The sequence below is a fragment of the Lissotriton vulgaris genome, chromosome 11, assembly GCF_964263255.1.
Source record: "Lissotriton vulgaris chromosome 11, aLisVul1.2, whole genome shotgun sequence".
Lineage (NCBI taxonomy): Eukaryota > Metazoa > Chordata > Amphibia > Caudata > Salamandridae > Lissotriton > Lissotriton vulgaris.
The window spans coordinates 892,636,761-892,657,809 of NC_141699.1; positions in this window are offsets into that span (position 1 = coordinate 892,636,761).

Sequence of the window (21,049 nt, forward strand, 5' to 3'; positions counted from 1 at the left end):
GCTAACCCCACTATAGCTTTAGTTTGGGGGCTGCCACTGCTGACTGTTCTAGGGGGTGCAGTTGCCTTAGGGGCTGCAGTGGCAGGGGCTCCACCTTTCTTAGTGCACTCACTAAACCAGTGAGAAACTGACTTACAGTAATTACACCAAGGTTTCTTTGGGCCATCATTCTTCTTCTTTTTCTTTCCAGTTTGGGACCCCCCCTTATTAGTAGTATTTTGGGGGCCTGAAGAAGACTTCTCGTCTTTTTGTTTCTGATCTCCACCCTTCTGGTTTGCCTTTTTCTGATCACCTCCTTGGTTCTGGGGTTTCTGCTTAATCCTGGTTCTGACCCATTTATCTGCCCTCTTTCCCAATTCTTGGGGCGAGGTCAAATCTGAGTCAATCAGGTGTTGGTGCAACAACTGGTTCTGACAGTTATTAGGGATTTGTTCTCTCATGATCAAATTATACAACCCTGTATCGTCCTTAACTTTACTACCAAGCAACCAACCTTCCAGAGCCTTAGTGGCACAATCAACAAAATCAGTCCAGTCCTGAGTCTGAGCTTTTTGGGTGTCTCTGAACAACAACCTGTATTGTTCAGTGGTTAGGCCAAAACCCTCAATAAGAGCACTCTTCAGGACAGTGTAGTTTTTAGCATCCTCAGGTCTAACAGCGAGGAGCTTATCTCTCCATTTTTCTGAAAAGGAGAGCCACAAGATTGCTGCCCACTGATCTTGAGGAACCTGCTGTACCATGCAGGCCCTTTCAAGAGCAGTTATCCATTTGTGGATGTCATCCCCATCTCTGTAGGGGGGCACAATCTTACTCAGGTTTCTATGATCATAGGACCTGTCTTCATCCTTAGGGATACTGCTGCCAGCAGTGGAATCTAATCCACTTAATCTTTGCTCCCTTGCTAAAGCTCAATTTGAAGTTGGACAGCTCTCATCCTAGCCTTATGTTCTCTTCTCTGGGGGGAAGACATTCCCCTTTGAGATCCCCTGGAGGCATTAGACTGGTTAGACTCCCTGGAAGGAGATCTATCCCTTCTATTGCCAGGGAGAAGTCTACTATTAGGTCTGGAAAGGTGTGCCACCTCTCCATCCCCATGTAGGCTTACATTGGTCCTGCTAAGTCTTCTGACCTGAACTTGACCATTCTCCGGATCATCTGACTCATCCCCATCTACCTCCTCATCTTCTGGAGTGATGGTGTCATCTTCTCTGGAGACCCCTTCTCCTGTCTTAACTGGGAGGACTTCCTCAGCCTTCCCAACATCAGCTCTCTCTAGGATAGCTATTAGGATAGGGATGGTGGGGTTATGACCCCTTTTCAGCCCCCTTGCAGTGCACAAGGCACTCAAGTCTCTGAAGCTGAGGTTTTCATAACTGGATGGTGCCTTGGGAGGGTAACCACAGGTAGAGAACTGGATGGTTCACCTGTGCCAGGCATAACTAGTGAGGTGTAAGTGGTGCACCTACCTACACTATGTGTTTACCTACCTGAACCTCTCTAGAGGTTGTAGTCAGGGTGTGCTAAGCCCTTTGGTCTACAACCACAAAGTTCAGTAGAACTTAAGTATGTAAAGCTTTGTTTATATGTACCTAAGGTACTTGAGGTGATCTTTCAAATGATATTGTCAAAGATTACAATTGGTAAAACAAACAACAAGCTCAAATCCCAACCGCTGCACACCAATGTGAGAAGTTGGCCTGGTATATGATGATCACTAATTCTAGTGAGCACCTTGCACCAGTCCAAACGACCCTCATGATGATTGGTTGTAAGTCAACCTTATAGACCAGCTATCCTAGGGGTAGCATGGACAAAAGCAGTGTTAGGCTAAACTCAAGAGGGCATGTGAAGCCAGACGTTTTACCATATGCAATCCTTTAAATACCAAATAAAAGGACACCACACAAGTTATATATTACAAAATATATGTATTTATTTTGAGAATAATCCCCTATACTCTTTATGAGCACAGAAGCACAAGCGTTAAACAAAGAACTCAATATAACATACAATAAGCTGCACAATTATGGATAGGCCGGGTGGCCACTCAAACCATATATTAAAAAAGTGGTATAAGTACCACGTCATGAACAATGGTAAGGCCTAGGGCCTTGGGAATCGCTGGGCCTACACTGGACTAACAAAGATTCGGACATAGGAGGCCCACAGGATGCGCGTGCAGTGTCTATATGCAACAGCGTTTACCATAAAAGTCAATGGTGCGTAAAAATCAGAAAGTTATAGGTTTAGGAGACTTCCAACTGGACTAGAACTTAGCCACTTGAAACTAGGACACTAGGGATGTAAATCACTACAGGGCCACCGGAGTACCCTCGTTACCTCACCCACAGGAAGCGGTTGCATAGGTGCCAAAGTGCGTCAGGTTTCTTCGTGGAGTTCTATGGAGCCTGGAGGAAAAGATGCTGCAGGCGACCAGGAGAGAAGAGTCCGGTTGGATCCAAGGGTGGATCGAAGATGTAGAGTACCTGAAAGCAGAGGGGACAGAGTCTAGGTCACTAGCCAGTGACCAGGATGGAACCAGAACGGAACCAGGCAATGTCGGGTTGCGATCACGTGCTGTCGAGTAGTTTGTCTCCGCTGCCACGTGGACCAGGAAGGATTGAGGACAACCAGCTGGTGAACACGAGCTGTTTTACGAAGGCTCTTGCTGTCGGCAGTGTCGGTTCTCGAATCGAAGTCACCAAGCCTTGGCAAATGCAACCCATGCAGGACTCAAAGATGTCTTCTGGATCGGACCGGAAAGGTCAGATCGCTGTCTCCTTTTCAGAGGAGCTAGGGCCAGTCTGGAGCAACTAGACCAGCAGTTTAAATTTGAAGGTTCTTTGTCTCAAAGACCACTAGCCATCGGGCAAGTGACTGGGCAACGCTTCAAGCAGGAAAAGTGCAAAAGGGCTCCACGCAGCACTCAGTGAGTGTGGAGAGGTGATCTTCGGTGCACCTTCGGTGCACAAGCTGCTCGTGGCTAGGGCTTCTTAATCCCCAAAGCACAGCCTCATGGGTGTCTTGCGGGCTGCACAGGAAGCACTTTGCTGGCTTTCCAAGATGGCCGGTCTCACGTCTCACGTCACCTCCACGGGTCTCAGCTTTGCTAGGTCTGTGGATCGGGCTGTTGGAAGTCTGGGAGTCTAGGTCTTGTTGGTCTTTGTTGTTCGAGCTCCGGTGGGAGCAACGGCAAAGAAAACCTTTGAGCGCTGATGGTGCCTGTTTGCACAGGGTTGCCACTCCTTGACCACAAGGGAGATTCTTCAGTCTTCTACGTCGAGTAGGATGTCGAAGGGTCCAGAGTTTTGTTTCAAAGTTTCAGTCAGGATGATCTGATGTGCTATGGCACAGCTCCTACCTTTATTCCAAATCAAGGGGCTGGATCACCTGCTAGGTCCCTCCTATGGGTGGGACCCAGGAAGGGGGTGGTGTCACCCCTTTCTTTTGTCCAGTTTCGCACCAGAGCTCAGGCTGGAGTTCCCCAGTACCCGTTTGAACTGGACTTTGCATGGGACACCTTGTGTGCCCCAGGCAGTGTCTAGTTTCATTCAGCCCTCCCTGCCCCAATCCACTATCTCCTGTCTGGGGTGGTGTAACACCTCCCTGTGACAGGAAACCTTTTGTCCAAGCCTCCCCTGCCGGAGGTTCGGTCAGCAGCAGGAGGCCAGACTCGTGTCTGTGGCAGAGGTATCCATTTTGTGATGCTGAGGCTCTGGTTAGATTTAACCGCGTTTAAGGAAAGTAACATGTCTTCTCCCTCTAGAAGGGTGGAATGCTACCCCCGTCGCCTGGACTGGTGAGTGGGAAGTATTCCAAAGCGTATGACACCCTACACGACATGTTTTGATAAAGCCAAACCAAAGTTACTAAGTAACCGCGAGGATTTTAATGCACTTAAGAGTATATGGTATGGCAATATCCCAGAACAGCTAAGGGACATGGTTCCAAAAGCTGCAGACAGGCTCAGCTCATGCTAGAGCACCATCTCACATAAAACCAAGCACTCTGCCTTCAGGATTGTTAAGGCCTGCCATAGGAGTGACCTATAGGTGTATATGTGTCCAGATATAGGTTTAGACATAGGTATACTATATCTAAGCAAGGGGTGATTACACCACCTTACCCCAGCTGAGTAATCAGCCAGTTGTGTCAGATTGGATGGCCAGCCAGGTCTGGCAAAAGTTATGCTGCAGCCCCAGGTAGGCCTTGGATGCACCTATGCCCTGGGTACCTATAGTACACTGTACAGGGGCTGATAAGGTGACCCAATACCCAATTGGTAATGTACCTAAAGTACATGGTGGTGAATTTAGAGAGAGAACAGCAGGCTGGTGCTCTGATTAGCAGGCCCACAGCCACATTAAGTTGAAAACCAGTGAAGCAAAAAGAAAATAATGTGGTGACCATAGGAAAGCAGACCCTACTCTCCTACACCTGGTATCTGCAGTTTCAACTTGGATATACTCATTCAAGTCCACTGTCTCCAGATGATCCTTCAAGTTCTTGCGAGCTATGGTGACTTCTGCTGCGCTGTCTAATCTTTTGAGCCCATTCCCCGTTCTTGAGTTGTGTCCTCAAGATCCTCGGCATGTCTGATCTTTAGACCTGCTACCTTCTTTTTGGTGAATTGAGTTTTCTTATTTTTTGGAACGTGTTGATCGTCTTTGGACTTCACGCGTTCTTCCTTTTGTTCCGACCGTCCTCTTCCTTTGGATTTCTGTTATGGAGTCTGAAAGGTACAGTATCTTGATATCTATCAGGTTTTCACAAATTATCCTTATTCCTGAGGTTGTACCTCCTTTCAGAGGGCTCCTTTTGAGGAGACCTACCTCGGGACTGAGAACGCTTGTCTTTAAAAATTTGTTTAGTGTTCTCCCACTTCTTTTTAGGAGGAGTAGGAGTGTTTTTAATAAAGACCTTATCAGGACTTTCAGTCAGTTGGGGTTTCACTGGTTTACCACCCAAACTGTCTCTACCTAGTTCTTCATAGGATTTTTCAATTATTCTGGCTAGTTCTTGAGGTTGCTCAGTTACATCAAATTCTCTTAACTTCTGACGGATTTCCACGGATGCTGCTTCCCCTTTAATATTAGCTAATATTATTGTTGAGACCTGTTTGAAATCCTTGAGTAGTTTCATACCTAGATTTAAAGCAGGCTCTGCCCCGTATTCATTTTGAATCTGTTTCAGGACGTTTGGTATTGCCTCCATTGATGGAACACTATGTGTTTTAATGTACATTGCAGCAAAGACTGTACCCCAAGTGTCACAGTCCTCCAGGTGTGTTGCGATCCCCAATGGTAAACAGATTGTTAGAATTCTTTGTTTCTCATGAGGGGTAGTATCAGGAAATACTGCCTCGATTAGAGTAATTTTTTGAGCTATCCAGAATGGAATTTGTTCCCGTTTTGCGGGCAATTTACCAATGACTGATTGTATAGTCTGTGGTGTAATTTTATTTGTGTTCCCCTGGTTAGGGGTGTGTTGCAGAATCCTAATTGCCAGTTGGGGTGTAAGAGTCCGCATGACATATTGGACCAATTGTCTGTGGATTTCAATTAGATCCTTTAGTTGAACTAATAGTTCCTCATCTGTCATATCTTTAATGGCAGGAAGTGGTGTAAAGCTGGCTAATACCGGCCATGTTGCTCCTGGTCTACCTAGTGGTCCAAGCCAGGTAATGTGATTTATATGATTTAGGGCACCTTTACACCAGAGCGCATGCTCTTGGTATGTTAATGGAATTTCAACATCCTCGAAAGGAATGTATTCCGTTGGAGCTTCATCTTCTTTGTAAAAGTGAAACATTTTTGTTACTGGATTTGCTTCAGGGAAGACTATCCATGAATAGAATACGTCTGTCTGATGATTTTTTATGTGCCTCTATCACAAAAACTACTCTACCACCTCTTGCTGATAGACCGTTTCTTATAAGTTTTATAGTGATGGCTTTCCTTAGATATTCTGGAATGTCTATAGCATCCTCGTCTGCTTCATTAAAGCCTGTTGCGTCAAGAGCTCGTACAGCGTTTTCGCCTGTAGCTCCACCGGCCCCTGAAAGTACTTTGTTGGCCATTTTGTTTAATGAAAGTTTGCAGAGCAAGTTTCAGGGATACAAAGATGAGGTGCACAATATTTTGGAACACTGTGTCCTTCAACGTTGACATAAGCAAAAACTAATACATAGGATTTTCGACCTACTCAGCTATGGTGGATATTTTATCGTTTTACCCACTCCAGACGTCTATTGGAGCATTTACGGAAAAAGGGGTCTCTGAGAAAAGCACGACTGAGTTACTTTAGTGTCTAGCGTTAAATCAGTGCCTTACCAAACGTTGGGCGCCATGTAGTGTAGTTCCTATGTTCCCAATAGGCTCTGCGCATTGGAATAATATATCCTATAGATTAGACGTAGGACATTTTGTCAACTAGGTCTCTATTGAATATACTAAACTTAATTGTGTGTGTGCCAGCTAATTGAGAGGTCACTAGAAACTTTCTCGAATACACAAGAAGGGATTCGTTTCTGACAACCGCATAAACATGACAACTTTGTTTCCCAAGAATAAGAAATATATCTCTCAGAGTTGCGGAAACAATAGATAAGTATTTCACTCAGTCCATCGTGCATGCTTCGTCTCTACAGAGTTGCAGAGAAATAGTGAGACGGGCGTTTTCAATAAAAAGGGTTTATTGAACTGTCTTCTTTCTCATGCAAGAGAAGTGAACTGCTACAATCGTTATGCAGACTGCAAGGTATAATGCGTACAGCGAGAATAGTAATATGAAATAATACTGTAAGAGCATTGTATGGTTTCTAAGCCATATAAAAATACATACATAAATTACATTGACTAAAATACTCAACTGGTGCTTCTAAAATACGCCTACCCCAATGTACCTAACCTAAGTCTAGTATGAGGGAAGAAGTAAGTATTGTGTAGCATAGGTTTAGTTATTTTTGCCAAGAATTCACCAAAGATTTCTCTAGGTTCTAATCAGCTCCATACCTTAATTAAAATGAAGGAGGTCTGGTATCTCTGTTTAGAGACTCGATTTCCCAACAAACCGCAAGGGGAGCTTGGAACCACTGGAGCTGGATTCTCGGCAGGAGAAGGGCAGCCTCTAAATCAGTGCGTCAGCTGGAGAGTCGGCTTCCTTCTGCACTTGCTGTAGCGAGCTACGTCGGTCAAGTAGATAGTCGAACTGCTCTGAACCACTGTTGTTTGCTATAGCAAGTGAAGGCATATTCATACCTTGAAGGTGTTTAGGAATGCCATAGTTTGACGTACAGCCGGGCATATGAACGTCAGGAAAGAAGCCCTAGGGACTAGTTGTTCTTTGTAAAGTAACTGAGTTCTTGGACAAATTAAAATTCAAGCAAGGGGAAGTTCCCTAACTGCTTAAGCTGATTTTCGAGGAAGTCGTTGTGTGACGTTTGGTACGGGTGGAAGTAGCCATGCCTGTATTTGGGTAGCATGGGCTATGCCTAAATAAGGGATTGATTTCAATGCCTATATAAGGGCAATGTGAATTGTACCTATATAGGCTTAAAACGCCACACAACAGTAGCATAAGACGGCCTTGTGTGGGGGTATTCTTCTAGTTAAAGCAAGTGGGAGTGTTACAGCGCTGTGATGTCCCCAAGGGAATAAGTGATGTGCTTTACAAATACCCCTCAATAAATCAAATAAAAAAAAGGGCTGAAGTGCTTAGATGCTGAGGCAATATGATGTTTAATAAAACTGTACTTTGATTAGTTAATAATGTGATACATCTGCTCACACCATGAGGAATCTCCACTTTCTATTCTGATCTACAAAAAATTTCCTATACAAACCCCTGATTTGGGGAGTGAGCCAGAGAAGTTTCCTTTGATGTAAGAGACACTTCTCTTTCCTCTATTGATTTTGCTGCTCATTTGGGACTTATGTTTTATATTTATTGATTTACTCTAATCTGTAATGCTCTATTTCCTGAGAGCTTTTATGACTATGGGGCTGATTACGATGTCTGTCAGAAAGCATTCTGACTAAATCAGTCTTGGAATGGTTTCCAACCGATTTTGATTAGGAGAGTGTGACTGATTACAATGGTTCCGGACATCTCTCGGTCGGACTCCCATTGACTTCAATGGGAACACCTGTTTCAAGGCCATGGGAGCTCCTCGGGATCCGGTTGATGCTCAAAGGAGTCCACCTCTCGACATCCCCAACTCTAACACCTGAGTTACAGAGGGTTGGGGCGATCAAGTGAGGGAAAGGAATTAGGGTGGGAACAGCCGGGAAAGGGATACCTGGAAAACAAGTTCCACCAGTCGCTGTGTTTCTTTGTACCTCTCTACCTCGGGCACGATTCCTCTCACACAGGAATAGGACACACCCTTGCTGTTCAATTCCCTTTTTCAAATAATACATGATCCATGCTGCAATGTTACCAGCAAAGATAGGAGATAGATTGAAAATTTCAAAAAACAAAGGAAAGTAAGAACTCCAATATCCCGTGGGTGATAAATAGTCTCTGGATAAAGTAACAGGCAAATTACATAGGGCCCGATTCACAGAATGAACTTAAGACTCAATCCTAAACTTACTACTATTTTGGTATTCACAGAATGCACTTACTAGTTTTGGTATTCACAGAATGCATTTACTACTTTTGGTTTTCACAGAATGAACTTACTACTTTTGGTATTCACAGAAGTTAGGATCTTGTCTTAAGTTTGTCCTAAGACAAACTTAAGACAGACTTAAGACAGACTTAAGACAAACTTAAGACAGACTTAAGACAGACTTAAGACAAAATCCTAACTTCTGTGAATACCAAAAGTAGTAAGTTCATTCTGTGAATACCAAAAGTAGTAAGTGCATTCTGTGAATTCCAAAAGTAGTAAGTGCATTCTGTGAATACCAAAATAGTAGTAAGTTTAGGATTGGGTCTTAAGTTCATTCTGTGAATCGGGCCCATAATTCGCCAGATCCTGTGCAAATCCAAATCCAAACATCCCGAATAGCAATCAGTGAGTATAAGGTTTGCTCCCCTCACTCCCTCTTAATGTATTATGGCATACAATAAGGTGCCCCCATATAGCACAGTCATGGGCGTCTTCACAAGTAAAGTCAGACAAGAGCGCAGGCCTCCAAAGTCAAGCGCCTCACACGCTCGAGCAGAACTGCAACTCAGCCTTACCCGGTACAGCTTGTCCCGAAGCCTCACTGCTTCTTACTCAGCAACGCCTCGGTCGATGCACGTAAAATAGAAATTGCAGACTCAGACGTTGACAAGAACAGCGAGTCCCCCTCGGAACCAGTAACGGCTCGCCTCAATCCAAAAGGCAGCCATGGAATCAGAACGATCCGCTCCTTCCTTCAGGAAGGACAACTTTCTCCGCTTCATAAACCCTCCCTTACGGATACAGAATTACGCACGCTGCTTGACATGCGTTCACAAGTGAAATACCAGGAGGCCCCTCCCACCAAGACCTTCTGGGAATTGTAGTTCCTATGGAATAGACAGGGCACAGCACGTAATGTAGGTGCACAGGATCATACCCTGACACTGTGTTCCGACTGAATACACAGGCTCCCGTTAAAGAAAGAGGTGGGTGGGGAAAATTGTGCACCCTGTGGAGGGTACCCCATGGTGCCTGCTGCAGTGTGAATGGTCTGACAGAGGGGGCCTATGGATACTTTCACTGGGCCCATTCAGAAGCCCTCGGTGAAGGGGTACCTGCTACTGGCCACTCAAGACGGATTCTGACAGCTAATTCATGTCAGAACAACCAATTTAGAAAGGTTGTCCGAATCCGACATCATAAAACGCCGATCAGAAACGCGGTCCGTAGATCTGTACGAGTCGGCTCCAAATGACTCAGTTTCTCTGAATGCCCCTCCGAACCGAGTCAGAAAGTCCAAATGCTTTCTGACTATCGTAATCGATCGATCTGAAGGCTTTCTGAATCGGTCAGAAAGACAAGTTCTGAATCGGATTCGGCCTTCCTGAATATCTTCTGGAACCTTTCTAACCGGCATCGTAATCGGCCCCCATGAATTTATATTACATCTGTAAACATTTTTTTAATTTTAGTAATAAATCCTTTAAATGTATTCTGCTGCTCTAGAACTCAATTAAGTGGGCCCTTACTTGATTTACTGCATTTTTGATGTGTTGTTAGGTGACTTACCTTGGGAATCCATTGCTTCATGAAACTGAGGTTTAACTCTTTTGCTGATTCATTACTCCATTGGCAAGATATTGAGGTAAATGTTGGGGTGTTCAGATTTTGGAGTTCCTTGTGCCCTACAATATCAATGACCTAAATGGACCTCACCCACGCCTATCTCCTTCATCATAGAGTGCGCCACCCTGGCTCTGACGGAAAACTTTTTCCAGTTTAAAAAGCAACTCTACCATCAATGCTAGGGCACTTCAATGGGAAGCACTTTTGCTGCTAGTGTTGCCTGCCTTTACATGGTGGCCTTTGAGGAGGATGTCATCAGGAACACCTGCAATCCATATACCAACAACCTTAGGTTTAGTATGGCGCTTCATTGATGACATCCTCATCTATTGAAAAGTTGATCTTTCCACATGTGAAGAGTTTGTTGGGTGGATTAAAAACAAGAAAAAATACGTCAAATTCACCCACACAGTTTCCGATATAAATATACCATTCTTCGATCTGAACATCAGACTTAGAGAGGGTCTACTGAGCACCACCCTGTATAAGAAGCCAATAGACTAGAACAGTCTCCTATTGTCTAGCAGCCATCATCCAAGAGCACTCAAAGACAATCTACCCCTCGGACAGTTCCTTCCCATTAGACGGAATTATAGCTCAAAACCAACTACAAAACAGAGGCCCAATGCTTGGATACCAACCTCAGGCATTGGGAGTATCCTGAACGGCAGGTCACTAACTCAATGAAAAGAGCAAGGAATAATCCCCGGGAAGCCCTCCGGAGGTGCACACCAAAGAAACCTCTGACACCCTTACATGTGTAACATAATTCACTCCAGATTCTAACCGTATCAAGAACATTGTCAAAAAACACTGGGCTATTCTGGGGACCAGCAGATTACAATTGCCTATGTCTAGGTTTGCCTTTAAACGAACCCAAAACTTAAAGGATATCCTGGAGCACACTAGACCCAAACTCCACATAACTATTGAGCAGAGATCCCTTTGGGATTTACCCCCAGTCACGGGCCATTACCTCTGTGGTTCGTGCACTGTGTGTCGGCTCACGTCACCTGTGAAAGAAGTGATCCTTTCTGACAATTTCAAATGGAAACTAAACAAGGGTACCAATTGCAACACGACACACTGCATCTATATGGTCACCTGCCCTTGCAGCATGAAATATATAGGAATGACCATGCGAATGGTGAAGACTCGCATAACGGATCACAAAAGCAACATCGGTTGCCAAAGGGGGACAACTAAAATGTACACACATTTCAGGGACTCCAAGCACTCTCCAGAATCACTTCACTGGTTGGTCCTGGAACCCCACCCACAGATCGCACAGAGTGGGCTATTTAGAATTGAACAGAGACGGGTTCACAGATTGTCCACTGACAAATTGAGACTGAATGATGACATCCCCTGGGTGTCATTAGCTAGTACTTGACTCTTATTTAAGTAGACATATACCCCTTAGTACTTCTTGCCAGTATTGAATGCCATCTGTGACCTCTCTTATGTCTCATTATGATCTGTTTGACTTCCCCTGCACTGGGTTGCACACTGCTCCTTATACCTTGACTGAGCAACATTACTTGGGACACGCCACATCGGGATGATGAATCCCGACGACATTTAACATACTACAGCATGGTCGCCACTATTTCAGATCAGTTGCGGGTAATCTCTAACATGAAAATGGCTGCAACATCATTGATATAACACACTACACGATGGCCGCCACACTTTTATGTACCGTTCCCGGGCTATTGTCGGGGATTAGTTACATCTGACAGACGACTCAGCCATGATCCTTAACTTATAACAAGAGGCTGTTACTCTGTGTGCCCTACCAATGGGCCTCTTGGTTATTCACACTTAGAGTTTAACTGTGCTCCTTGCATATTACAAGAAGGCCGCCACATTCCACACACCATCTTCGGACCACCGCAGTCAGCGATCAGCCACAGCTGACAGGCGATTGAGTCCCCGCCTCTCTACCGCACGTGCACCTGAAGGTGTATATCTGTGCCTTTCCAAGGGCCGTATGTATCATACTTCCGTTTTGCGAATTCCAAATAGCGAATTTTAAGGAATCGCTATTTGGAATTCGCAAAACGGTATGTATGTACAAAATCGCTATTAAATAGCGATTCCTTACCATTCCTAATTTGCGATTAGCAAATTGCTAATCGCAAATTACCCATTCATTTCTATGGGCCAGGAGGCCCATAGGAATGAAGGTGCAATTTGCGATTAGCAATTAGCTAATCGCAAATTAGGAATTTTTTCAAGGTTGCAGGGGTGTCTCAAGAACTTGCTGCACCCCTGAAAAAGACATTTGGGGGCATATGGCGCACATACATGCCCTAAGGGCACGTATGGGCGTCATATGGCACCTTTTGTTTTTTGGAAAAAAGCTTTTTGAAAAGAATTCACAAATTACCATCAACTAGAAGTTGGTGGTAATTTGCGAATCCTTAATGGCATTTTTTGAATATTTTTTGTTTGATACATTGCATTTAAGGAATCGCAAAATTTGCGATTCCTTAAGTGCAATCGCAAAATAAGGAATTGCAAATTTTGCTATTCCTTATTTCGTATCAAACATGTTTGATACATACCATTTGTCAAATTAGCATTCGCAAAGGCCGAAATTCGCAGAATTTCGGCCTTTGCGAATGCTAATTAGCTTGATACATATGGCCCCAAGGCAGCAGCGTACCACCCGGTTTCAGCGGTGAGGGGTAGGTTTCCTGGCGCGCATCCATAGGAGTGCTGGTGAGTTATTCTTTTAAGAATGAGCAACCTCAACCCGCTGTGTCCAGAGCTATGCCATAATTGCGGGCCATGAGGCTTTTAGGCATCAGAGGCAGATGCATATGCTCTACTGTGAGCTGGTCACTCACATAGCCCATTGTTGTGCACGGCAGCGCAACCATGCTCCGCTCACTTGGCCAGTTTTTACATTTGTTCACTACCTGGCGGGTGGCGCTGTAGGGCTATGTGTTAGTAAGTAGCTCGGGCATACGAAGGCCTTATCCCGCACATTGGGGGGCCACGCGTACCTGGACAGTTTCGCCGCCACCTCTACCCCCTACCTACAGCCTGCTACTGTCTCCAGGGTTGTAGGAGACATTACGTTATCAGTTGACCACTGAACTACTTTGTGCCTCATTTTCCCCAGGACACTAACTCTTGGTGACATTCATCCCACCGGATACTGTTGAGGCGAGGCTACTAGAGCGTGTGGGTGAGCTCAGATGCCCTACAGACCTTTTACTTCTTGGTTACTGTTCTTTTAAAAGAGAGAGCGTGATGTAAATTGTGCGCACGCTTCCTCACTATGTGTCAACCATTTGATAGCTGCACTTTTGGCATATGTTGTGTGACGATTTTTATCATGATTTGTACACAGTTGGGTCACTAATTTGTGTAACAGAGACGAGACGGGTAGGCTGTTACAACAAATGTTCTGCTTTTACCAGTTGCCACTGTTTGTTCTTCTTTATTTTTATCTATGTTCCTCAACATCTGTGGCTACTGTCCTACAGGTTTACGATGTGGGAGGTAGGTCAGCCACCTCACCACCCTGTGTAGATACTAATTTGACATAGTCCTTAAGAATTGCCTCTGATCCTCCAGACACCACAGGCAAGAAACATGTTCACCTCTTGAGAGTAGAGCATAGTTACTGAGACACATTGTTCTTAGATAGCCGCCACTCCACAGTTTTAATCAGGCAGTCAGCCTACCAGAATAAAGGTATTTTTAGGTCTAACTGACCTGTTTTATTCACTTCTTTTCACCACCTTACCACATTTACACTTTCCAGGCCCTTTACCCCCACTGCACCAAACAGCAGGAACAAAAGATCTCTGCTAAAGAGCCCCTCATTGCGTGCCTGTCAGAGCCGACCCGACGAGGAGCAGACCCAATGATGAAGCATGACACCTAGCTGGCTGGGTGCGTGAGGGTCCTAGTTCCAAAGGGAGGAACCCCCCTCCAGCCCTTTTCTGTGGAACATTACTGTCTCCACAAGGAATTAGTGTGTATCTCTCCCTCCTTGTCCCCTTACCCCTCTAGGAACTGCATACCCTATTCTTTTATTATTTTCCTGGGCATGTATTATGGACCTAGTAAAAGGCCTTCTGTCTTCTTCTTTGATATATAATTTTCTAAAAGTAGCATTTTTAGAATTGTGACTTAAAATCTGACTTTACCATGTAAGAGGATTTTAATTTACAATTTCCTAGACACCAAACTCCCAAAATGTTTTTCTCACCTACTAAATGTAATAAGGTAACCCAATGTTAACGTAGTAGAGAGGTGTGGCTCACTGGTTAGAGGCGGCAGACCCGGAGGCTGAGAACGGCCCGGGACCAGGGTTCGATTCCCGACGCGGCAGGGTTGAGGACCAGGGTCAGCGGACTGATAATTCTCGCCTCGGTGCCCACTTTGGGCAGTGATCACACTCGGTAACTCTGGGCATTAAGCTTGCCTCATCTCTACAACGGCCCCCCACAGACGCCGGGGATGCCTGGCTTCACCTTGGAGATACCCAGCATGGGACCATCTCACAGGGAAAGCCAGGACGGGTTCCCCAGCGGTCATTCGCGCCAGGATACTCCGGTAGTAATTGAGCGCGCTACAAAACACCTTACATTTACATTTACATTTACATTTAACCTATGGGAGGGGTATACCTCACAGTAGTGACAAACAAATCGGTTTTCTTACCAGGACCTGTAAAACGTAAAAGTAGTTGTCCAACTTTTCAAATACAATGCACTCTGCTCTATGGGCTGTTTAGGGCCTATCCTAAGTGTGACATATGTATTAAAAAAAGAGTTTTAAGATTGGCAAAAGGTTTATGTTGGCAGGTCGAATTGGCAATTTAAAACTGCACACAGGCTGCAATGGCAGGTGTGAGACATTTTTTAATGCACTACCTAAGTGTGTGGCACAATAAGTGCTGCAGGCCCACTAGCAACATTTAATTTACCAGCCCTGGATGTATGGTACACCACTTTACCAGAGACTTATAAGTAAACTGAACATGCCTATCCGGTGTAACCCAATTTTACCATATTTTAGGGAGTGAGCACAAGCACTATAGCATTGGTTAGCAGGGGTAAAATGCTCAGAGTCCTAAGGCCAACAAAACAATATTCAGCAAAGTAAGAGGGGGAAGACAAAATATTTGGGGGAAGCCCATTCTAAAGCTGAGAGACCTAACAGTGCATTAAAGGCACTTCACTGCCTTTAAAAATACTGCATTGAGGGCATTGGATAGTGTCTGCAATGACAGCAGGTCTCACCAGTGGTAAAAAGTGAGCTAGCGATGACAAAGGGTAGCAGCCTACTTGGAAAACCTTTAGACCCTCATACTTTCTGTTTCTATTAATTTACTTATTTGTGTGTGTGTTTTTTTTACAAATTAAGGACTGCTAACCCAATTTAAAGTGGATGTTCCCTCATTTATTATGGGGGAGTGGCCACAGACAAATGATGGAATGTCTTTGACTGTGCTACAGAACATTGTTCCTTACACGGCACGAAGGAAAAGAAGGTGATGCATTAAAACAACAAAAGGTGATTGTTGAAGTGCTTTCAAAAGTTCATCTACTGCCAATCACTTGAGCTGCTCTGCACCACTCCATATGGGAGCCACCCTAGGCAAATCTATCTTTGCCTTGTTCTTACGGAAACAGGACTGAAACACCATGTTCCCCTGAATGGAAAAACAAGCTACCCCACAGGACCAACTTTTGGGCACACCTGTCAAACTTAAAAACAAGAGGTGGTGCGTGGACTGCTTGCAAAAGTCTAAACCGCTGGCCATGACTCAAGGCCATATTCCAGTCTATGTGAGAATGCTCAGGCATTGGTTCCTTATTCTTTGTACTATAGAATACAAGCTGTGCTTCACTAATGAGAACCAATAAGTGTCAAACCAGGCTGTATTGCCCATTTCTATGAACTGCTCCACATATTGGGTTCATTGATGTACAAACATCCAAACGAGGACTGGAATAATGAAGCAAAGTTACATGATCTGGACATGTGGATAGCATCATTTAGGTGTGGTAGGGCCACGCTTGATATACCTGCTGTAAGAAAAATCAGTGACCTTCTTTTGGGATGGAAATGTCCCGTGCATGGCATATAGCAGTGTTATATTACCCCTAATTGCCAAATGCATTTGTCTGTTATCATGGTATATTTTTTATTTTGGCCCTGGTGTCAATCTAATCTAGATTGTGTGCAGAGGCCTAAAAACGTCCCTTGACATGAGTGACCTGGATGGCCAAACAAAGTGCACCCTTCTTGAGTGACAACTGACTACTATCTCAGTCATGGGTTTAATAGATAAAGCTGTGGTGGCAACATACCCTGTTTTGTGAATCCATAGCTGTTGCCAGACCTTTTCAACTGTGTCACTGGAGCAAATATCTACTGGTCTACTCATGTAAAGTTATGCATCTATGTCATTACCTGATTCATAGCACTAATATCCCAAGTATATATTGTGCCGGATGCCCTCATTGACTCTATCGCTGAGCCTACAGATCGCCAACGTCGTCATCGACCATGCTAAATTCCTCCTCGTGGGCGATCTCAACTACTGGTACAATGACCCTCACAAAGGTCCACAGTCTACCGAACTGACTGATCTCCTCACCAACTTGAACTTCACCCAACAGGTTTCCTCTCCCCCCATCAGAAAGTGCACATTCTTGATCAAGTCTGGATTTCTTCCTACCTTCATGACTTGCATTGGCTCCCCATGAGCAAACGTATTGAGTTTAAGGCAATGATACTCGCCTACCGTTCCACCCAGGGCAACGGATCTGCTCACCTCAGATCAATTCTTCGTCCATACTGTAATTCCCGCTCTCTACGCTCCAATTCCAAAGGCTTATTGGTTATTCCGAGATTTAAAAAAATCTCGCTCTGGAGGAAGAACCTTTGAATTAGGCGCGACCCAGCGGTGGAATAGGCTGCCTTTGAAACTACGCATGTGCAAGACCGAACAAGAATTTCGCCGCGCTCTGAAAACCTTTCTGTTTTGCCGTTAATCGCCCATCTCTGGTCCTGTCTTTAGATCCGCAATCATTTAGCGCCGGGACACCCCGTTGGGGTAGATGCGCGCTTTACAAAAGACACAAAATAAATAAACAAATAAATAATGAACAGCCTGATCATAACTGCCCCCACTATTCTCCCTTGCTTATGGTCCAACCACCACTTAATAAAATTCACGATAGCTCACCCTGCCATTGTAAAAACTCCCACGGTCGCAGGCGGGCTGGCTAGGAAATGGAACGCCATAGACAGAAAGGAATTTCTTGATACTCAGATCAGCACAGCCCCGCCACCTGATCCTGACATCAATATAACTGAAGCGAATCTCTCTAGCTGGTTTCTCGCAGCTAGCGATAAGCACGCACATATTCTATTCCAAACATAGCAGCAAGCACCCCTCAAGAAAGTTAAACTTGCCCGCCGCGCTGACGCCCAGAGATGGTTCTCTCTTGAACTTAAATCTCAAAAGTTGGCCTTGCACCAACTAGAGTGGCAATGGCGACATAACTAAACCTCTGGAAAGAAGCTCCTGTATACTACAGGGTGGAAGGAACACATGAAGGCCATTCTTTCGGCCAAAGATACCCACTTCTCCTCACGCATCTGTAATTCGAACAAAAACTCCAAAGAAATTTTTACAATTATGAGTGAGCTGTCCAACCCAGACAGAGTCCTCCCAAAGGCCACCCCCCACTCAAGCTCTGTGCAACTCATTTAATAGCTATTTTATTGATAAACTCTTTACCATCAAAGCTAGCATTCCCAACCACCCCCGATATGCCCCCCCCCATCAAGCGCAGCAACAACTGCACAATAAACTGTTTTCCAACTATCAGCACTTAGATTTTTCAGGAGCTCTTAGCTAAGGTCAAGTCAGGAGCCCCCACAGACTTTTGCCCACCTCACATACTAAAAAACTGCCTCTCCGCCTTCCCAGGTACAGCCCTCGCCCTCCTGAATGATTCCCTCTCGTCCGGCCACATCCCAACAGCGTTTAAAGAGGCTATCCTGGTTCCACTTCTGAAAAAAACTGGAGCCGACCCCACCTGCATGCCCAAATACCGTCTTATATCCCTGCTCCCCTTCTTGGTGAAAGTATTAGAGGCACATGTAGCAAGATGTCTGTCTAATTTCCTGGAAGAATCCAATTATTTTGAGTCTCACCAGGCGGGTTTCCGGCCTGCCCACTCGACAGAAACAGTAATACTAGCTGTCCTGGAAACTCTCTGTGATTTCGCAGACAGAAGTTCCCCCCAGGCACTGGTACTACTGGATCTCTCTGCCGCCTTTGACACGGTCCACCATACCATTCTGGTTGACTTTGTCAGACAAGCTGGCATCCAAGGCTCAGCCGCCAGCTGGCTAATCTCCTTCCTGGTGGACCGGTCCCAGGCCGTCCATCTAAGCCATTTTTCTGCCTCAAAACGGAGAACTATTTGTGGTGTTCCACAAGGCTCCTCCCTTTCCCCCCACCTGTTCAACCTCTACATCCTTCCCCTGATTCAGTCCCTCAGAGACAGGCAGGTGACTGTCTTCAATTACGCAGATGATCTCCAACTGGTCTTCACGATTGACAATTCACACAGCTCAGTCACCAAATTTCAGGCCATCATGCGGCACATTCAACTATGGATGGACCAAAACCACCTTAAGTTAAATCCTGGAAAGACGGAGCTAGTACTCACGGGAGACAGCCACAAGTATTGGGGTCTGAATTATTGGCCTTCAGAACTGGGTTCCCCACCTTCTCCCTCCGCTTCAGCAAAAACACTCGGTGTCACATTAAACAATGATCTCTCACTTAAAACACAGGTTAGCTTGGTAATCTCCAAATATTTCCTCCAATTATGAAAAATCAGGAAGATCCGTTGCCTACTCACGCAGGAAGCTCTGACCCAGGTTGTGATAGCCACCATCCTGTCACACCTGGACTATGCTAACTCTGTCTACCTGGGCATGCCTCTCTATCTGCTCAAACGGTTGCAGATAGTCCAGAATCATGCAGCTAAATTGATTCTACGACACTCCAGATGGCAACCAGCGACACCCCTGTTAAGGAAGCTACACTGGCTTCCCATCCCTCAACTCTGTGCATTCAAAACAGGATGCTTGACATTTAAATCTCTGCACGGTAAAAGTCCCAAATTCATCAAAAACATGATACTTAGATACACCCCCTCCCGTAACTTGCGCTCAGCTCACGTCTCGCTCCTTTCCATCCCCGCGTTCAGGCAGAAATGTCTTGGAGGCTGTAGATTTGCAACTCTCGCCCCTAGACTGTAGAACTTGGAGATCCGAGCATGCACTGACCTTATGAAGTTCAGAAGATCCCTCAAAATCTGGCTTTTTGCGCAAGCCTATAACTGATGTTCCCATAGGTGATGATCAGAGCCTTATTTTCCTACAGCGCCATGAAACCACCCGGTGTACGTGCACTTTACAAGCCATTCTTACCACTAACATTATTCTACAAAACGGACCCCACTTGTTCCACTTCCAAATACTCCCTGACTAAGGAATTGACTACTTCATAAAGTACTTAGAGAACTTATGTGCAACCAGAGTTGGCATCTGACTGACAGCTGGCTCTCCCGAGGTACAAGGACATCACCCAAGTCTAACCCTTGCTGGAAGAGCTGCATGCCTGGCCAGAAGCGCCTAGAAGACAGCCAGCATATTAAGAGATTGTGGGAGCCCACCAACTGGGCATGAGCAGTGACTCCCCTGGAGGAGTGAGGTGCAGTGTGACCCTGGGGCCGATAGAGCTTCTGCTCTTGTGTGATCCAGACTACTGTGTGGACCACAGTCTCTATCTGAGAGACCATCCCTACAGTCAGCAGACATGTGTGCTGGGTTGTTGGTCACAGCCAATGAGGATACTCCAACAGAGCTGCAGGTCTGCACACTTTCACTCCTAAAAGCAGGAAGGAGAGGACACACTGACACAAACCCAGGAGGCAGCCCAAACTGACTCATCCATCACGGGTGGTAAGAAATGAGCAACTGGGTATTTGTCTTCATCTCAGAGGAGAGCTATCTAGACTTGAACAGTAAGGGAATGGGGAGAGATAGCGGTTAGAGGGACATCTTCATCTAAGCGTTAAAGACATTAAATTGTAACTGGCATATATTTTGTGTGAAGTATTCAGTTCTAGTGTGCATTAAAGTACTTCTCTTTCTTGAAAGTAAACCACTGGCTTGGATGATCAGTTATTATGCCACTGTGTGATTGTTGTGTTCTGAGGCCCACACTACCTTCCTGAGTAGCCCGTGACTGCTCACCATCGCTATCACTGAGAGCCAAGTGCCCAACGGGTCAGACCCTGGCGCATCAGATGCAAATGTCCTCAACCCCCATGGCTGTGGCCCAGTAGCAGCCGCTTGTTCCGTGCCCCACCTGACCAGGATCTGACAATTGGCAGCACCCAGCATGAGACCCTGGCAAAATTCGGTGGTTGGAAGGTGGGTGTCGAGAGGGAATGTGGGTCGCAGGGGGTGGATACCTGGGAAGTGAGTTGGAGCTGGGACGGGAGGCAGACCTGTGTTGTGTGCTGTTTGTGCATTGGAGACTGGCATTACATCGTTTCAATCCACTTTGTGTCCTTGTGTTACTATTACCACGTACCATTGCCACTCACAGCAGTAGTTATCCTCTTGGGGGATTTAAGTATCCCTGAGACCTTGAACATGCAATTGTGCTTTCTAGACAGCTAAGATTAGCTCAACAAGAGGAAAGGAGAGAGAGGGAGAGAGAGAGAGTGAGAGAGAGAG